Source organism: Larus michahellis, chromosome 5, assembly GCF_964199755.1.
Source record: "Larus michahellis chromosome 5, bLarMic1.1, whole genome shotgun sequence".
Lineage (NCBI taxonomy): Eukaryota > Metazoa > Chordata > Aves > Charadriiformes > Laridae > Larus > Larus michahellis.
Window position 1 is genome coordinate 18,571,574 of NC_133900.1, and position 19,731 is coordinate 18,591,304.

A 19,731-nucleotide genomic window follows, 5' to 3' on the forward strand; every position below is an offset into this window, starting at 1 on the left:
AATTAAAACTTACTTGGCATTAAAATAGTCTAGTACATTTGGATGATGGAACAGATGTTGCATTTTAAATCAAATTTGGAATTCTCACACTGAGATCTTGGAGAAATGACCAGCATCCCCCTTTTCTTATTTGAGATAGTCTGAGTTTCCTCTCAGCATTTTGAGCGAGTTGGCAAATTACCAGTCGCCATCACAACAGGAGAGCCTAGGGAATGGGTTACTTCCCCCTTCCATGCTCTCTGCCTTGGCTCAGAGAAAAATAAGTTACGGAACGATTTCCTTGCACACCCATTCACCTCTACTGGCACTGATGTAGGGCGTGCAGAGAGCAGCAGTGCTTTTCCCATATAGCTCTTTTAAGAGACCACGTATTACTCTAAAGGAAGGGGAGGCAGCTCAGGAAGGCCACTTCGTGCCCTCACGCCTGCTATTGCATTTGACCTGAGCTCTACAAGGCTCTGGCAGCCTCTAGAGAAAAAGTCCACGGAGTGACCTCCTAAGACACAGTGGCTGGTTAAACGTCTTTTTTTTCCCCCCTCAGATATTTGTACCTTCCTGATTTCTTCTGCTTTCTGAACTACAGAGAGATGACAGGAATCGCTGATTCTCTGGGAAGCGTTCCTTAGCAAAGCTGCTTCCATCCCAAGGCGTGTGTCAGGTGATTGCCAGGCTCTTCAGCTTTCTTTTGGGGAACTGTCCTGGCCTGGAGGGTGTTTCAGTCTCTTGGTGAAAGTGGAAATACTGTACAGCTTGAAGTATTTCTGAGATGTTCACCTTGCAGTGTGATTCTGCATTAAGTGGGAATAACATCCATCCATTTTGGTACCCAAAAAGAATGGGATAAGATAATTGCCCCGGGGAACCAGTAAGTGGAAGTCCTGATAAATCTTCAATAGGGGCTATCTACTTATGCCCCTAAGAGAAGTAACCTTCGTAATGATAATTAAAGGCTTTTCATACAGTTCTTTCAGCTTTAAATCTTTTCTAGCAAACTTGGGGGGGTTTGTTGTTTTTTTTGAAAATCGCAGGTTTGATTGATAAAGCCACCTCTGTTAATTTTCCACTCTCCAGGTCATTTTACTTAACTAAAGAAAACTTCTAAATGGAATGAACAGATCATGCAATAAAATAGATTTCAAGTTAATTTCCTGATAGAGAACAAACAACCCTTATCGGGTCTGTATTTTGACAAACGCTTTTCTGTATTTTCATCAGTAATTTGGACTACAATCTAATTACCAGCATCTCTGCCACATCTACAAAAGTTTTTAAGGACAATAAGCAATTAAGAGAACCACTGAAGAATTATCAGATTGCCTGGATGCCAATAAGTAAGTTTTAATACAGAAAAATTCAGTGTAAGATACGTGTGAAGAAAACATTCAAGCTATGACAAAAGACCCTTTCTAAGAAAACAGGATGTATGAGTCGTCAACTATAAGCACATCAGTGCATACAGCTTGCCATTGGTAAAGGTCTGAGGAAGTCTTTGGATATATATAAAAAAAGGAGAATTTAACACCAAAGAACATGCACACAATGCTGATAAGATCTGTATTAAACACCTAGCATCTCTGTCTTGTTTTGAACGATACAAACAGTTCAAAATGAGTGTGGAAAAGAATCCAGCAAAGAAAAAAAAAAAAATACATCCAGATCTCATTCTCATTCTAGTGCAAGAGTTAAAGCGACTCAGCTTTTTTGTCTGGGAGAAAAGGAAGCCATCATCCTTTGTTACAGAGTCATGGAAAAATGTTTGAGATTAGAATAGGGACAATGTATGGAAAAAGCTTCCCAACTTTTCTGAGAAAAGCACAGAAAGCTCTGAACGTTAGAAACTGACTTCCTGTGAGCCTTGCAAAGAATCTAGCATTTCTGGTTTAGCTAAAAGTTCATTTGAAGACCTCAACCAAAATATTCCTGATAGAGTTGTTTCAGTAATTAATTACATCTTATGTTATAAACATACTTTATTTTTCATCTGAAACTAGATTCAGCTTTCTGTCCCTAGAATTTCTTGTGAGTTAGCACGCCAATTGAAAAATCATCAAAACCCACCTTCTTGAGTGAGTACTAAAGGAGTATGCTTCCTAGTATTTCTTTACTTTCCTGCTGAAAAGCAGGTATTTTTAACTTCAAATCACTCCTGCAGCTCTTTCTTGAGCTCATTTTAAAACTACAGTGAAACTTTACCCAACAATTGACAATGCTCTCATGAACGTTACAAACAGTAGAACAGTAAATACCTACTTTTACTCCATGTTCTCCTGAGTTTCCATCCAGGAATCCTATCTTAAAATTTTAAATAAGGAGCCTGGTTTAAACCTGTGATGCTACAAGTCTCCTCAATAAGTGTGGCTTATATTCTTCTTTCAAGAGAAAAATTGATTATATAGATACAACACCACATTGGAAATACAGAATATTTGATGACCTAGACAATTCTGTAAAAACTACCCATCTCTTCAGTTTACCTCTGTGAAACTACAGTTCTCTGTAAAATTTACTACTTCGCTTTAACGCTGTGGCCCCGAGTAAGCCTGCCAGCCCAGTGCAGCCAAATGCTGTTTTCATTTAGAACAATACCAATTTGGCTATGACTTCAGTTAACAGATATAGATATTGGCTAGTACTGGGCCAAGAACAGACAACTGCAGAAACTGTCAGAAATTCTCCCAGCAGATGATTTCCTATGTACAATTACTTTTTAAGGTCTATCACTCTGTATTACAAATATCTGCTATTTAGCATGATTAGGAGGGAAAAAGAAATGCACTTACTTGAAACTGTAAAACATACGTCCTTGCTGATCCATACCAAAAGGCTGTACGCCTCTCTGCTCAAGCTATGCTGTGATTCGGAGCTGAAAAAAATAGCAAATACATAATCTTTAACGTGTATCTAGAAGTTGTAGTTACCATGTTTATTTTCAACTACTGATCTCTTGCCTATTTATGGAGCTGGGAGCATGAGACTCTGCAGAAATACTTCCCAACGTGCCAAATCATTGTCAATAGAATTAGTAGGAAAAGATCTTTTCCTTATTGTAACCCAAAAAAAAAAAGAGAAAAAGTAAAACGCCAAAAGCTTTTTGCCTTTCTTTTTGCCCCTTCCCCGCCCCAGCCAACGGCTGGAATTCTTTCAGCCACTTTGGTTTGGAAACCTTTTCTTCCTCATCAATTTGCCTCTGTAGATTTTTCACTGCTGGCAATTAGCAAGTAGAAGAAATCCTGCTGAGGAGAGCAAGTTAAAAGGGGACTTAAGAACGCCTGTGCCGGGGAAACAAGCAGCCAATCTGCAGCAGCAGACTTCCAAATTTCAAATACACACATTAGAGAGATGAACAGCCAGAGCAACCTCTCTTCTTAATTCCTTTTATCTGGGTCTCCAATCTGCTCACAACAGTGTTTAGTCCAAAACTTCGTCCACTTCAATGGGCTTGGAAAGGAGATTACTGAGATTCCAGCATTCATTGTACCCCCAAAAAAGAACAATTTAGATAATGGCTCGCTACGTCTGGATAATAACCAAATGGCACTTTTCACATCCAAACCATTTCAGTCTGGCATCTTCCAGGAAGCCCTGATGTCTACAGATGAAAACTAGAACATTTACGCAGGGGGAAAGCTCTTCCTGCTGCCCAGCTTTCATCTGCAACATGAAGAAACCGAAGATGTTTTCAGCGATTTCAGTAAATCAGGGTAGTCAGTCTTATGTGCCATATTTATGAGGAGGAAAATAATCTTACAACTATGGATCAGCTTGAGATCTTTCCTTAAGGTCATAAAAGCTGCATAAACACAAGGCTTCAGAGGAAAAATGTTCCCCAAGTGCAACTCTATTACAGCTGCTGTTGCAGAAAATGCATTTTTGAACTTTCAAAGATGATCTTAGTGTCCCCTATTCATGAAGACTGCATGATATTTTAACAGTGTGAATAAATGACAATGACTGTAGGTAAATTATCTTAAAAACACTGTCAGAACACTGTTAAATAAAAGATGGCTTTTCAAACAGAATGTAAAATGTCACATAATATATTATCATTAAATAACTGGTTTTTGAGGGAAAGCAAAACCAAAGATGCAAAATTCTCTCTAGAAATATTAACTTCTCACAAACAAAATCTGAAATACAGAAAACAATTCAAAGCCCAATTAATTTCACAGTTTCCAGCATAAAAAAAAAAAATATGAACGTACTTCTTGAAGTTACTTGGTTCTTTTTGGTTTAGCTCTAAACTATCAAAACATGGCAAGACTATGAAGAATTAGGCATACAGAAAAGCGAGATAAGAGGGGTTTGTACTGGTTTTTTAAAATAAACTAAACAAAAACTATCCAAATGACACAGGAATTCACTTTGTAGTTACTCCAGCAGGCTGGCGTCTATCATTGCAATTGTGTTTTTGCACTCGCGCCCCCGCTCTCCTGTTTTGAACAGTTTCTTGCCTCCTACAGCACCGCAATCTCCTGCCCCAACCAAATCAAGGGACAATCAGAGCAAGACCATTTGGGCATTGCACTTAACTGTCACGCAGTTTGGAATGATTTCTCAACAGCAATTTTCTAGTAACATGAACACTTTATAAAGGACCAAAGATGGTACTGAGGTACAGATATGTAGGGTTGGTCCTGAATTACTACATCGAATTTTTGATTTGAATTTTCATCATGTTTTGAGGTACTTCCATTCAGGGCTTTGATTCTGGAATCTTCTTTACTATTTCCTTCGGCAAGATTAAAGTACAGAACAAGATTTCCCAGTCCACAATTCTGTTATAGTTCAGTGTTGACGTTTTGGTTGAAATCCTGACCTTACCAAGTCAGTGGGAGTTTTTCCGATTGACTTTAGCAGGACCAGGATTATTATTCTTCAGCTCTAATTAGCATCGTTCATTTTATTTGTCCCATTTACATACTTCATTGTCATATTATTATCCATTTTCAACAGATGAGATTGCATGTACATACCCCTGTAAAGATACACCTACAAACCTCCATCCAGTCATTTAATCATTTTCTGTCTTTGAAGTAAAATCAGTAACATAAATCAGGGCAACTCTGTCTTATCCATTGAAAAGGCTGTGGCAAAGAGACAAAAAAAGGTGCTTTTCACTAAGTGAAAAGATTAGCAATGGTGACCTGGATGTAGAACATCATATCCATTGCTCCATGGTGCAAACATCGTTGCTATGAGCAACGTAGGAACCAATTATTCATGCTTATTCCACTCATAGGTTTTAATTTCTGCTGTAACAAGGATGGAAGTGAAAGTTTGGACCACCTGGGAAGGTTTAACTGTACGTATTAGATAGGAAAAGTTCTTCTTTTAATGAACTGGCATGTTCAGGGCAGGAGACAAGATGGTCTTCCCAGGAACAGGCAGTATTCCTGCCCTTGAGCACTGCCAGGACAGTGAAGTGTTCCCTCTTCTCACCACCTCATTTACAGCAGGTGCACCAAAACACAAGGAAAGAGCAGCCGTTCTATTCCTATGGCCTTATCTTCCTCCCAATCTTCTTCCCAATGCTAATTCTTCTTCCCAATGAATCTTCTTCCCACTAGCTATACTACCATAGCTAGGCACTCAAGAGAGAGTCAGTACAGATGAAAACTTATCAGCAAACCTTTCCAACATCTACTCATTTGATTTCCTGCCTTCGCAAAAGGCTTTCACAGATGGGTTGGATGTGTCAGGCTGTAAAGTCTCCCTCTTGGTCTGATGGACTGAACCTCATGGTTCCAACTTCACTGGTCTCTCTGCCATTCTGCATTTCAGGAGTGTAACCAAACCAACTGGAATGAATCCCGCCTATTAAAAGTTGGATCCTTTGAGCACATTTTTGGCTGAATATCTTTCTCATGTTTCATTCTGAGTCACATCTTTTACTTCTTTGCCGCAGTTTCGTAGGATCTCTCTTATTATCTGACCATGTTGATTAAAGACGGGCAAACACATATCAGCAGTGCAGAACTGCCTCGCTCCTGCAGTCGCCCTCCACCACAGGAAGCGTGAACCAACATGCCTGCGAGACACCCTGGTTTTGTCTTAGCTGTCCTGAAATGTTCAGGGGAAAATTACTGGTGGCAGGCAGGCAGTTCATGCATGTAAAAGATTGAGATTTTCTGTTCCCAGACCACTTTCTTAGCATTTTTTTATGGCTTTATATAGCATTTTATCTGTGTTTTCATCATTCCTTTTGGGGAATCAATGATGCAACTTGGCCATTTATGAATGACAGATGTATCAAAATACATGCTCTCAGACCACTGTATTTTAAGGTTCCAAATAACTAGCATAGTATAGTTAATTTTATAATTAAAGCATGACTAAATGTTTCAATTATAAAATAAACCACACCAGTTTAAGCCTGCAATAAGGAGACAATGCTGCTTTCACTCCCTTTCAAAGTAATATTTGGCAGTGACTCTCTTTAGTATCTAATCGCTTTAGAATGTTTAAGTGGTCAGAAGGATCTTTTCTTATTTTTTTAAAACCAGAAATTATTAACTACTTCAATTAAATCAAACCTGCTAAGCTCACACAACATTCTCCATAATCATTTTCATGACATGTAAGGTTTTCACTTGTATTAGAGAGAATCTAATTTTGCACAATAGCAGTTCCAAAGGACTATTTGCTGCACATGGGGTAAATGACGTGCATTTTTGGATTTGTTTATTCATTCATTTGAAATTGCCAGCAAACTCCACTGGAGGGGGAATGGTATGTTGAACAGGAAGATGCTCCTGTTAAATGGCACATAGCTCATCCTAGTTTTTTATTGTTTCTCCTGAAAGTGTTGGAGATAATAAGAAATCAGCTTATATTTGCTTTTCCTTTATGCACGCCAAATAAAGAGAGGCTGAAGCAGTCAGGGGATATGATATTAAAAGTCAAATTACAATAGAAAATCACAACCAACGGTTCTTTATAGCAGTCAAAAATTAAAAGCAAATAACAAAAGCATTCCTTTGGGGTCTTTGATTCGGTAAGGTACTAAAATATGTTCATATATTTATGCAAAATAATAGATCCACTGGAAGATAAAGTAAAACTATGCCCTTGCTTAACAGCATTAAACTGAATTCTAGCTTAAAACATATTTCCTCAGAAAGATGCATGTCTAACTTTTGTATGTACAATTACATACAATTGTATGTAAATATACAGATATAGATATAGTGTTGCTGTTAAATATGCTGATAGAGACTGGTCCTGGTTTTGTGCATACCTTACTAAAGACTTACCTTACTCTATCTTTATGGATTACAGTAGGACAAGTAAGATATCCCATATTTCCCTGTTGTCAGCACTGCCCAAGGATTTTTCTTTCTATCATCTTTTCCTTCCTTCCAGTGGGAAAGTTCCTTTGCATTAAAAGCAACTTATCACTGGAAATCTAAAATAGAATCCTATGAAGCCCCACAGAAAACATACTTCCTTTAATTAAAGTTGAACCCCATTGCTGATTTTTTGCCAAGTGACAAAAAAATGTAGATTTATTTATTTAATAGGACGTTGAGAGACAAATTTTCCTCTTTTCTTCCTCTGGGAAGTGTTTTATTGTTTGCTTCCTTTCTCCTGCCTGCTTGCTGTGTAATTTAAGACTGATGCCTCCCTGTGGGAAACAAAACTTGATCAGAGAACAGCCTGCACTGCCACCTAAACAAATTATGTTTTAGTCACTGCTGATGTTGGCTCTGTCATAATGGAAATGTATAATTAATGCCTTTGCTTTTACTGCTTTGGAAAGAGATCTCACTGAAACTGGTTCAAGAGGGGGAATTTTAGAATTCCTTTCTACACCCTTTCCCTTTCTAACCATTACCACAATGGATCACTACAGCTGCCTCCAAAAATGAACAATCAGGGCCCTGATCTCTACAGTTATTTATTCAATCTACAGTCAAGGCAATTTATTACTATTAAATAATAAAAATCTGCTATGCGGTAAGAATTTGGCAAGGAATAAGAGAGGAAGGAAAACTCAGTAACACAGGTGAAATCCTGTATTTCTCCTTTTAGAGGAGCTTGAAAAGATTAAACTCTTTCCATTAGTTTCCTGCAGAGTTGCAAGCAGTGATAATAGACATGTGCTAATTTCACTATTGCATTGTGCTATGAAGCAGCATTTTAGATCATCTTTCACCTGTGACATGACTCCAAATATCCCCAATTAACAGCTCGCTTTTTATTTTCACTTTTTGTTGTTGAATTTATAGCAATGGCTAAACATCTGGTATTATGACTGCAAATAGTCTCCATCTTCTCACCTCTGGGATGCAGTGTAGCTTTAGACTATTTATACTTTGATCTAAAATTCTAAATGACCAAATTATTCTGCTGTAATACGTCCTAAGTGGCATTAAATGGATGGTCTCAGCTTTTTCTTTCCAAAATGGACAGCTCTCTCACCTCTTTTACCTACCGCACTGCATGAAAGGCTCAGCACAATGAAATAACAGCAACACCATTTTCAGGGCTGAAATAACCTTTGATTTCTACAAAGACACATATAGGCCAAGAAACGGCAAAGGCAATGAATGCAAGAAGTGTGCTTTAGGCACATTCCCATGGCATAAGCAACTCAGCATTTTTAGTTATATTTATTATCAGTGTGTCCGGAGCTGTACCGAAACCAGTGTGAGGAGGGGAAGGTATCCACCTTTGAAGAGTCGTGATTTAAGTTGGTTGAAAACATGGATGAAACAGGCTTGGTTTCTAAAATCAAACTGCCATTTCCTTGTAAGATATTCCTAGATATCATTCCCATAGAGTTTCATATTTCCACAAACGTTTCATTCTGAACATCTCAAATTCTATTGTTTGCTATCACTGTCCGAGTAACGTATGTAATTATCATCATCATCCTATTTTACAAAAGAGAAAACCGGGGTACAGGGGTTAAGTCATTTGCTGGACTTCTTACGTAAGTAGTTTTTTTGGTCAGAGTTGGAAATAGATGGGAACAGGTTGTAAAGCGCAGGTCTTGAGCTGATGTAAATTAGGCTACTTACTCTGAAGCCATAAATAGCTAAGATGAATTCAGACAAGTCTTAAATCTGTCCCCAGATCTTCTGACTTCTGGTCTTGTAACTGAATCACTGAAGCATTCTTACTCTTTTTCAAATCCAAAGAGGCAGACAGGTACGTGTGACACTGTTCATTGATATGCCCAAAATTATGAAACTTATATCAAAAAAAGAAGTCTGATACAAGTTCAAGCTAACAATAGTTCTCCCTAAGGAGAACTAAGTCTAAAATACCACCTCCCTTTTAAATGCCAAAAAATTATTTCCAGACATTAGTTTAGGAAAAGTAAGTGATTTTTAAACCAATCAGAAGTCAGCCAGAACTCTTCCCATCTTTTGAATCTGAATTTTTAATTTTTTCTGGGAAAACTTTCCTTCATTTCCCTCTGGCTTTTTATTATTCTACTTTTTGTTTATGGACTAGGATCTCCTGAGAAAGCAGCTGGGACAAAAGAAGAACAGGGTAGAAAAAGACATCTTGTTACCAGCCTTATTCAGAGAAGCCTAGATCATCTAAAGATTACAGGCCAACAGCAAATTAACTTTCACATCTCAAATTAGGCTGGATTCCAGTCGTTGTGTGGGTTCTCATCTTCTGTTCAGGCACCCAGGTAATGAGAGACTGGGAACAGGCTGGGCTGCTTGCTCTGGCACAGCTAGTGACATCCTTTGGGGTGGAGGGGGACAGGACCTCCTTTGCAGTCCACCGCAAACCCATTTGTCCTGGTCCCTCCGTTTTTTCCCTTTTAGGTTGGTGGTAAGTCACATCAGCTGTCAAAGACTGATTTTTTTTTTTGAGTATGCACACAGCTGCAAATGGATCCAGCCTTTTTGGGGGTGACATAAGCCCTTTGGGGCATATGTCGTGCCTACAAACACCCCAAAGAGATGCTTGGTGGGCAGGACAGATGCCGGCTCATGCACCAAGGGGGCTGACGTGGGTTGCTCTTGCCCAGCAAGATGGTGTAGCCCTGCCTAGTGCCTCTTTTCTCTTCTGCAAGAGTAGCAGATTGGTGAAAACGAAGCTATTTATAGTCTGATGTGTTTGGAGACAACAAGACCACAAGGCATATTAAAGTACAGAGACGGCCACTTGGCCCATGCTGCTTTCCTTATTAAAATTCTCTCCTTGTTTCTACTTGTATATCACCTCAGTTGGCTCCTTCCTCTGAAACGATGAGCGCCAATAAACAGATATCGGAACACACGGAAAAGACTAAAGAGGATGGCCTGCCCCAAGCTGAGAGTTTTGGTTTGTTAATGATGATTTTCTCACAGTAGAAACTTCATGGTCATTAGCTATTCAGCACGGCGGAGGAGCCTGCATCTCAGAGCCTTCAGCATTAATAATATTCAGGACCTAAAGTTTCCCAAACACGGGAACTTTCCTCTGAGCATTGCGAAGGATAACAGAGGAAGAAAACTAAAAGGAGCTGTGAGGCGAAACGACAACGGCGGCAAGAGTCACTCATCACCATCAGAAAAACTGGCATGTATCTGCGCTGGCACCTATAGAAAGTGACTGGCAGCTGTGTTAAAGGTCACGAAATCTCTCTCACTGCACCGAGCGCAACACCACATAAGCAGAAAACCACAGAAAACAAGCAAACCCACCAATTACATGCATATACACACACGCATAGATGAGCAGAGAAGAAAACGGCCAAAGTCTCTCTGAACGTTCGAGTAATTGGGAAGTACACAATACCCCTGGGTAACCACATTTTTCTGAAAATCTATTACTGGAAATCCTGTTTGCTAAACTTAACAGTCTGACATGGGATTCCTCACACACATCACTGCAGGCAGTGAACGTATGAATCCCTTTGAGGTCTTCATAACACTGTCAACAGATATCCCTGTGTTAACCTCCCTCCTGCACAGCTATTTTTATTCGCCTCCTTAGTTTGTAGACGCTAAGGGTATAATTTATTTTAATTATTTGTTTTCAAGTTTAATGGCTACAGACTCTGAACAAGAAATATCATTAGGCTTCAGTGTATCAAACAGCATTGTAAAGATGCTATTCATTTTGTTGGCATGCTAAGAGAAATGTTAGCATTTTCATTTAATATATTGATAGGTTGAATGTATTTATTTATAAAGATAGCATACCAACTTATAAAACAATAAAATGTATTCTATAATATTGTGGCAGAGATCTTGAGATAAGAGCATTATCAAAGGAGAAAAACAGGATAGGAAATATTATAGCACATTTATCATTTATATACCTTGTGAGGTTAGGACCCTTATCTTTCTCACAGTTGTTTCACTTGAGTGGTATAAGGATAAATGTATTATACTGTACCTTTGTCTTCACAGTTATGCATTGTGCCATCTTTCACTCACTACAGGCAAAGGTAGAAATAGAATTATGTTACAACGATCTTTTTTCCACGTTAGGTTCCATCTTCCTCCTTGTACTGCAGCGCTTGCAATAAATTGCTTAATATACTTTTAGCTGAATTTGCATCTCTACGTTATCCATAAAGATAGTTCAGAAAGTCGTGTTTCAACGTAACCAGGGAGTAATATCGCTGGAGAGAAGGAAATTAAGCTGAAATAAAAATATTGCGAGTTGAGAATTGGGACTAAAACCTTGAGATGATTGCACAGAACCACTGTGAGGTTCCTTTATTATTTTATAATTAGAAGGAAAGCATGGACTTGAAAGTCAAGACGGAGGGGGGAAAAAGCAGCAAAGAGCTGCAGCAGTTGTCCCAGAAGACCAATACCAAAGAGAGTACCTTCTGCCATGCCCTCTGCCTCCCGCTGCTAGAGGCAACCGCTGTGCCGCCTTCCCTTCTGTAGGGCCGGCTGCATGTTCCGCACTGGGAGCGGAAGGGTTTGCATAAGGCAGTGTGACTAACAGCCACCAGGTACGCAACAGGAGTTTCCACTCTTCCACTCTCATAAGCTCACACATGGGAGTCCCTAATATAGATTACTGGGTTGTTTTAGCATGCTACATAAACCCTTATTTTCCTCCCTATTTGTGTATGGAACAGGGTTTTCTGTGTCATGGAATGGAAATTATGTCTTCAGTGGCCATTACTGCCTGAAAGGCCCGTGGATTTATTTTTCCTTGTGCCACTACTGTCTATCAATGTAACATTTTCCACCTGAATCACTAATGATACTTTCACAATTAAATGAACAAAACTTTACAACATTTTTCTAAAATATTCACAACCCTAATTTTGCAAACACGTGCCACGATTTAGTCGAGTTCAGCTGGAGCCCTACACCCTTTTTACCTCCTAACACTGACCAAAAACTGAGATTGCTATCCCTTGGGAAATACCTCTTACGGCAGAACCGATTTTCATCCTTAATTTGTATCTAATGCCACCATAGTCTTGTTTTCATTCACAGAAGCCGAAGTGCTTCATTTCACCCTGACAAAAAGCTTCTCCAGTGGTTTTTGCCTCTTTTGTCCTGCATTCTGTCAATGAGTGGCGCAGCTCTAAGGAATACATTATTACTGCTGCGGGCCCCTCCAAATGATTCAGAGACACCCTTTATATCATAGCCAAAAACAGATGAAGAAGAACTGGGTCCCCCTGGGATCCCGATATTACCCAGCTCAGCTGAAGCCATTCTCACTTGGTTTGTCTGAGAGTGATTTTGCATTTTAATTTTTAATAATTCTTTAATCCATCTGAAATGGGGGAGGGAGAGCAAACAAAACAGAATCCCTCCGCAGCATCTCTCCTTTCTGCCTTATTCATATTCCCATTTTTTTTCCTAAATTCCATATTCTCTAGCTTTAGGAGCTAGCGGTTGAATATATTAGTACTTCTTTGCTGTACTTTGAACTAGGGAACTTGCACAGTATTTTTTCTATTATTGTTCTAAGTCCTATTGTTTTATATTTTACTAAGAAAATCTTCATTGAAGGTACCCTTTTATTATTGCATTGAACGTCGGAGGCACGTAGGAACAGCCAAACTAGAATCAGGGTTCCCCTGTATTCTTTACAAATTCTCTCCTTTTCTATTTCACCTCCTCCTTCTCGTAATCTAACTTTTCTGTGCCATTTCTTCCTGCTCTAAGTTCTTTCATTTCAGCAGATTTCTCTATCACACTTTGTCTTACCACAGACTAGTTTCTGTATATTCCTTGTAGAGATGTGTGTATATTACCGAAACTCCCTCAGAACCTTGAAACTTCTTCTGTATTTTAAAAGCAGTCCTATCTCAGTTTCATAAAGAAAAAGATTAACTTTAGCTCAAAGCCGCTCTATGACAAAAAGTCGCACTTGTAAATGCATGAACCAGAGAGAATACACTGAAACCTCAGCAAGTAGCTACTTTTTGCCAGCAATTTAAAAACAAAAGCTGCAACGAAATACAAATACAGAGGGGGAAGCTGAACAGCAAGTTTAGGACAAATGTGATCTACTTCAATCTTCACAACTTCAGAGCCTGAAAAATCTGTGTGGACTGAGCCTGCATCTTACACACAATTACATGTAATCCTACGAGCCGAAATGGAGAGGATTAGTTTTCTGCTAGTTCCAGCGAATACCAGCAGCCTGACTGTATTTCCAGAGCACTGGTGGGCAGCAGCAGATGGCGGTCATTTCCTTGGCAGGCCATATCAGGGGTAATTACCAGACGGAGTTCCAAGGTTTATGATATTATAAACCTCTCTTTCATTTCTCATTCTCTGCATGTAGAAACCTCCCTTTTAGCTCCCTTCTTATTGATTTTATACTAGTGTAACACCTTTGCCTTCAATGATTTTGAAATGATTCAGTGGTGAAGCAAAGCAAGAAATAGACCTTTTAAGTCAATAAAAATAGGAAAAAAACCCAACTGATCTTAATGCTGTTCTTATTTTTTGTGTTTTAAAATGAGGAATAGCTTTATGTTGATCAGTGAAATAAAATGCAATAATTACTAGCAGAATTTGCTGCATTTGGTCCTGGCAGAATTTAGTACCGTAGCCTTTTAAAAACTGCTGATGCTTAAGACAATTCTGAAATAAATTAGCTTGTGAACTAACTATACCTACAAGACTCATAATATTTGAAATGGGCCAGCCAGAATCCAGAATGCCTGTTTTGAACTGGACTAGGTGAAACTTTTTGGTTTAGTCTGATCTGGATTGACTGCAGTACAACAAATAAGGAAGATAAAACTCAGGCCTTAGAGAGTTTACAGAATAGATGATAATGCAAGTTAGAGCCCACGGGTCAAGATCAGGCACAGATCTTCTATTTCAGCAGAACACTCTCGTTCAAAATGTTTTATAGCAAGGGGAAAGAAATTAACTGCATGATGTGTCTCTAGTAACAACAGACTTGCCCTTCTAATAAACTTAATTCAATGTGGTTAAATTGGCTAAGTCTGAACTTTTACCACATTTCGGAGATTCAATCTCTGAGCAGGGAGATTTACCCAGTCAGTCCAGAAGGACCTTGAAAAGCTTCAGAATCAGGCCAACTCAAGTTCAACAAGAAAAAGCAAAAAGTTGTGCACCTAGGGCAGAATAACCTTGTGTGTCAGTACAGGCTGGAAGCCAACCTGCAGAGTACCAGCTATCCTAGAAAAGGTCTGGCGGTTACTGTGGATGCCTCGTTGAAAATGAGCTAAAGGGTGTGCTCTCATTAGAACAAGGCAAACTCCACATGTACATCACAAGAACCACCAGCAGAGCAAGACAAATTATTATACCCATCTAACTCAGCGCTTGTTGAGGCTCACCTGAAATACCGTGACCGGTTTTTGGACTCTCCAGCTCAAGAGAGATGTTGAGAATTTAGAGAAAATCCAGCAGAAGACTACTAAGATAATAATGGCCCTACAGCACATGACTTGTGAGGAGAGACTGAGGAAGCTGGGTTTGTATAGTTCAGGGAGTAGGTGGCTATGCAGCCTGCAGCTACTTGGAGGGCACTTAGAAACATAACACAGGCCAGCTCTGCTGGTGGATACTGTAACATCCTGGTGGAAAGATTTCCTCATTGGGAGGGGAGGGCAGGGCTGGAAGGCATTAGCCCGAGAGGCAGTGCAAACTCCATCCTTGGAAGTTCTCCAGGCTCCAGCAGTCCATGCCCTGGCTGGCCTGATCTAAGGTTGGTGACAGTCCTAGCTTGAGAGGAATGCTCCACAGGGTGACCTCCTTTTCAACCAACATTTCTAGCATTCTCCTCCAATGTTTTCTTTAATTTTTTGTGCATTACTTTGATGATGAAACTGTCTCTTAAGAAAAGGCTCTTTGCCCTTTCCCTGTAGTCGAAATGTAACAGGTAACATGCTTTGCTATGGATTTTTTTTGGAAACCAACACTGGCAACAGGGTTACAAAACAAAGAATATAAAAACCATAGAATTGGGGTAGTAAATATTTAACCATCATCAGTTCATTTATTCTTTTGGTTTCTAATTAGGTATTAGCAGGCCAGGGCCAACTGGAACAGCACAGAAGTCACTGAAAGATAGCCCAAGGGGAAAGAGACATGCTCAGAGCTTCCACCTTCTACACCTCTAAGGTATTTGGTACTTAACATGAAAGTCTAAGAGTGCTTCTTTTGTCTCATATAGATGCTGGAGAACTGCGATTTTACCTGCAGTTGATGGCAAGAAAGTAATACACAATGGAGTGAAAATTAATTATGCCAGCTTAATAGAGTAGGAAAGATACAGGGAGGATACAGAAAAGGGGGATATTAAAAAAAGAAAAAGAAAAAAAAGAGTTACAGTACCAAATTAGCTGATTGTAGTAATTCAGGCATCTTTCTTTGCATCTAGTTAGAAAACAAAGGGTTATCATCTAGACCAAGTAGTTTCCAAAGTATAAGATATATTGCCATGGAAATAATCCATGCTGTGAACCCATTACTGTATCGTCTCTAATTTTATTTCAGGTACAGAAAAACTATACTATCTCACACAAGTATGTGGGTTATTATTGGGGGGTGGTGAAGTTTTGTAGAAGCTATTAGAGAAAGTAAAAAATGTCCCCCATTCTCCTAGTGGAGGGCCTCTGAGACCTTCTTAGGGACTCCTGTCACAGCGACCTCCCGTGGCGATTCCCTTCAGATCTCGCCAGAATTGCTCCGAGGCAAGCTCAAAAACAAGGAGAAAATGAGAATTGACAGAAGATACTCTTCCTAGAAGTAAATATATTGCCTCCCATCCTTTACTGTCCCTGAGTAATAACAGGCTTGTCCTGAAGCGTTCACTTGGCTTGTGAAGTGCTGTAAGAAAATGAAAATGTGGTCTGTGAGATACTAATATTTCTTGAAACAAGGGGAAGATAATTCCTGCCCTCTGAATAATCCCTCATGCACTGCTCTAGTCCATTAGAGACATAAAGGTGCCTTTACAGGCCTCTGAGCAAAGTGCTTTATGCAACGTATTCCCTGTCCTTGACACAGAGACAGAGAGTATCTTAAGCAGCGTCTCTGACTAACACAAAGTATTCAGAAACAGAGGAATGCCTCCAGGGAGCTCTTTCTGACAAGAGAAATCAGAGCAGCTCATGGCTATTCTAACGTATGGGGCAAACTGAGCCGTGCCCGGGGCTGAGGGGTTGGAAAGGTGCCGACTACGACCTGCACTCTGCCGCTGCTCGGGTGGGCTGCGCGGAGGAGCCACGGCAGAAGCTGCCCAGTTCTGTCCTCCTGTGAGTGCATCCCACTGGTCCCTGCAACTACTGCAACGCCCCTAATAAAACGATGCAAGTGGCAAAACTTCAGAAAATTATTGTGCTAATCGATTTTTTTATGGTTTTGGTACAATTTACACCTCATTGCATAAGACTGTATTAAAAGTTACTGAGCACTGTTAGTTGTTTCACATAAAAACAGGAGGGCTGCTCTGTGAAACAGAGAATATGACTTATTTAGGGCCACTCAGACTGTATCAAACAATTTAAAGAAGGGGACAGATGTTTCAAATACACTTTCATTTCTAAGTGAGATTGATACAGATAGCACACACTGACTAATGGCATTGCTACACTCAATACTAATAATTATAATAATAAATTATAATACTACTATACTAATAATAATTGCTAGACTCAATACTAATACTCAATACTAAGCTGCAATGTATTGGCTAACTTTTTACAAGACAGTTTCAAACACGCGTGATACAAGCACCTTTGTGGGCCCTGCCTGGTAACTTTGTAAAGTACACACGCTGTAGGGCACGTGTAGGGCATGTCTAGGGCATAGATCTACAATCTTCTCTGTCATTTTATTATTGTCTTCTTTTAAGTGTTGGAAACTAATTTTAGTATGAAAGATCAGCCCATCCAGTCAAATATAACAAAAACTGTGCAATGAATCTAGAGCAGTGTGTCTGCAGAAGAAAGCAGGAAGATCTAAAATAGAAAACATGGCTGGTTATGAAAAAAAAAACAGTTCAAGAACATTAACAGATAATCAGAAATTTTGGGAAAAGGGGAAGGAATAAAGGAAGAAGGAAAAGATTTCTGTGTAGTGCTTTTACTAGAGTACTATCAAAGATTAGCTTGATAACAGCACCAGTTCCTCATGATCACCAACACAAGAACTAGTTAAAACTCTTACTATGAGTTACAGACCTGGCCTGTTTTGCTTCTGGAGTAGCCTTCCCATTGGTATTATTCCAGTCTGTCACTTAACGTCTTTACAATAAGTATCATGTTAAACCAAAATATCTGAGTAACAAGACCATTTTCCCCTCAAAACCCTATGAAATATTCCACCAATGTCACATTTCTCACACAGGTATTTCCCTTCAAAGAAGTATTTTACATCAAACCACTCAAAAAAGAATTATAAACAGTAAAAAAAAGTAAAATTTTAAACTAGTAGGAATCTGTTCATCTCTGACATCCCAAGTTTTCTTGAATTTAGGATCTATGTATTTCTGCCATACTGTATGGTTAAACAGAAGCTCTTTCAGAAGCAATTTTACTATTGAAGCTGGAAGCCAATGTCAGGAACTCGGTAAGTGTTACTGTTTATGCAACTGAAATGCCTGTTGAATAAATGGTCCTCTGCAGTGCTGTTACACTTGTCTATTTCTGTATGCCAACTATGATATTTTCTAAAGTATATACCCTTGTGCTATCTAATCACTGACAGTCAAACACTCCACTTAGGTATGGTTCCAGCAGTGCATAGGAGCCATAAAGAAAACTTAATGAGCTTCCTGGGGTTTGCCTATAATAGAGCAACGTGCATGTGGCATATAGCTGCTTGGTGCTAATTCTGAAAGGGAAAAAAAAAAGGGGGGGAGGTATAAAACCTAATACAGGGAAGTCTTGCACCAATGGGAGGAGACTATCAAGTGCTGAATTTATAGCAAACCTTTTTAAAGTCCTAACCTGGAGATTAATGAAAAGATCTGAGACTTCAGAAAATTTCTGCATTTAAATTACTTCTCTCATAAGGAGTATGGCTAATCAAAGTTCTTCCTATAGATTTATGACTTACATCCTTTTATTCCCTGTCCCTCTCTATAGTAACTCCAGTTCTTCCCTATGCATTCCAATTTCTTTCTCACTTTTGCAATATTAAGTCCTTCCTCCAGATGCTCTAAACTCCCACTGCTCTCCCATCCTTCGCTCAGCTTCCCCCAAAACCTATTAAGAGAGAAGAAACAGCCATGACTGATTCTGAACCACAAATATTTTGAGTAACTCATCTAGCACATCAACAAAACAGATCAACTCAAACTCCCCTTAATTTTTGACTCTAATTCTCATCAGTGATATAGTGTCCTCCCTCAAGACAGCCACTGAAAATTGTAGTAAGTGGTTTGAAAAACCTTTTTCTCTCAAAATCATACTGCTTAATAGGTTGAAAAATTACCTAGAAGGTGTTTGCAGAATAAATAAAACCAGATGACCAGGATAAATGAGCCTAAATAAATGTAGGAAGCCAAGAAATCTGGTTATTAGAATAATTTTGAAGCACAGATGAAGGCCCTTCCTAAAAAAAAAATTATACTTATTCCCATAATTCCTGAATTTGTTACTCAGGTTGACATCTTTTCACCTTTTTGCAGACATCTTTCTTCCAAAACATCCTACAATTTTCAGAGATAGCTCTGTACTATGCCACAGCACCAGTGCCGCTGCAGCGCAATGGTGTAAGGAGCCAGCGTAGAAAGGAGCTTGCGGGCTCCGTTGAAGTGGGACTTGATTCCATAACCAGATCTCAAAGAGGATACATTAGGACCCAGCAACTACTGGTAATAAGCCACAGTATGCCAGGTACTACAATGGGAGAAAAGACGCCAAAACCACGTATTTTGAGGGCCAGCAAGTGGCCACAAGCAGAGCAAACAGAGAAGGCAAGTACCCCATCCCAAAGCAAGCATTCCCTGCTCCGCTCAGATTAGCTGAACGTCTCTTTCCTCTTCCTACAGTTCACTGCATCACCTGCAGAGTGATGCCAATGGTTGTTGTTCACCTCTTAGTGCCGCCTCTTCCCAGACAGACTGCTCCTGGTTCCTCCCTCCTGTTTTCATCACCCTCCCTCCAGCAGAAGGCACAGCGCTGCACTACCAGCTTTACCAAGGGTGACACATTTAGAGTGCTGTATTTTTAACACAGATATTTCACACAATACTGCTTCCATCCTCTCTTTGCTGTGGATATCCCTTTCAATGTAGCATCGCATCCAGTTTAGGACACAATTGTTGGATGCTAGCAGTAGCCATGCTGCCTAATTAACAGAGAGT

General features: G+C 39.5%; 1 long non-coding RNA gene across 16 annotated transcripts in view; it reads right to left on the reverse strand.

Moving 5' to 3' along the window:
* The window catches only part of LOC141743924 (uncharacterized), a 77,720-nt gene that overhangs the window by 24,747 nt on the left and 33,242 nt on the right, over window positions 1–19,731 (reverse strand). For 15 of the 16 annotated variants that reach the window (XR_012587254.1, XR_012587256.1, XR_012587264.1 and 12 more), the window contains one exon: window positions 2,781–2,863. This is a non-coding gene — a long non-coding RNA (uncharacterized LOC141743924). Of the gene's footprint in view, window positions 1–2,780; window positions 2,864–11,349; window positions 11,599–19,731 lie in introns of all 16 variants that reach the window. The other variant, XR_012587263.1, reaches the window with a different exon arrangement.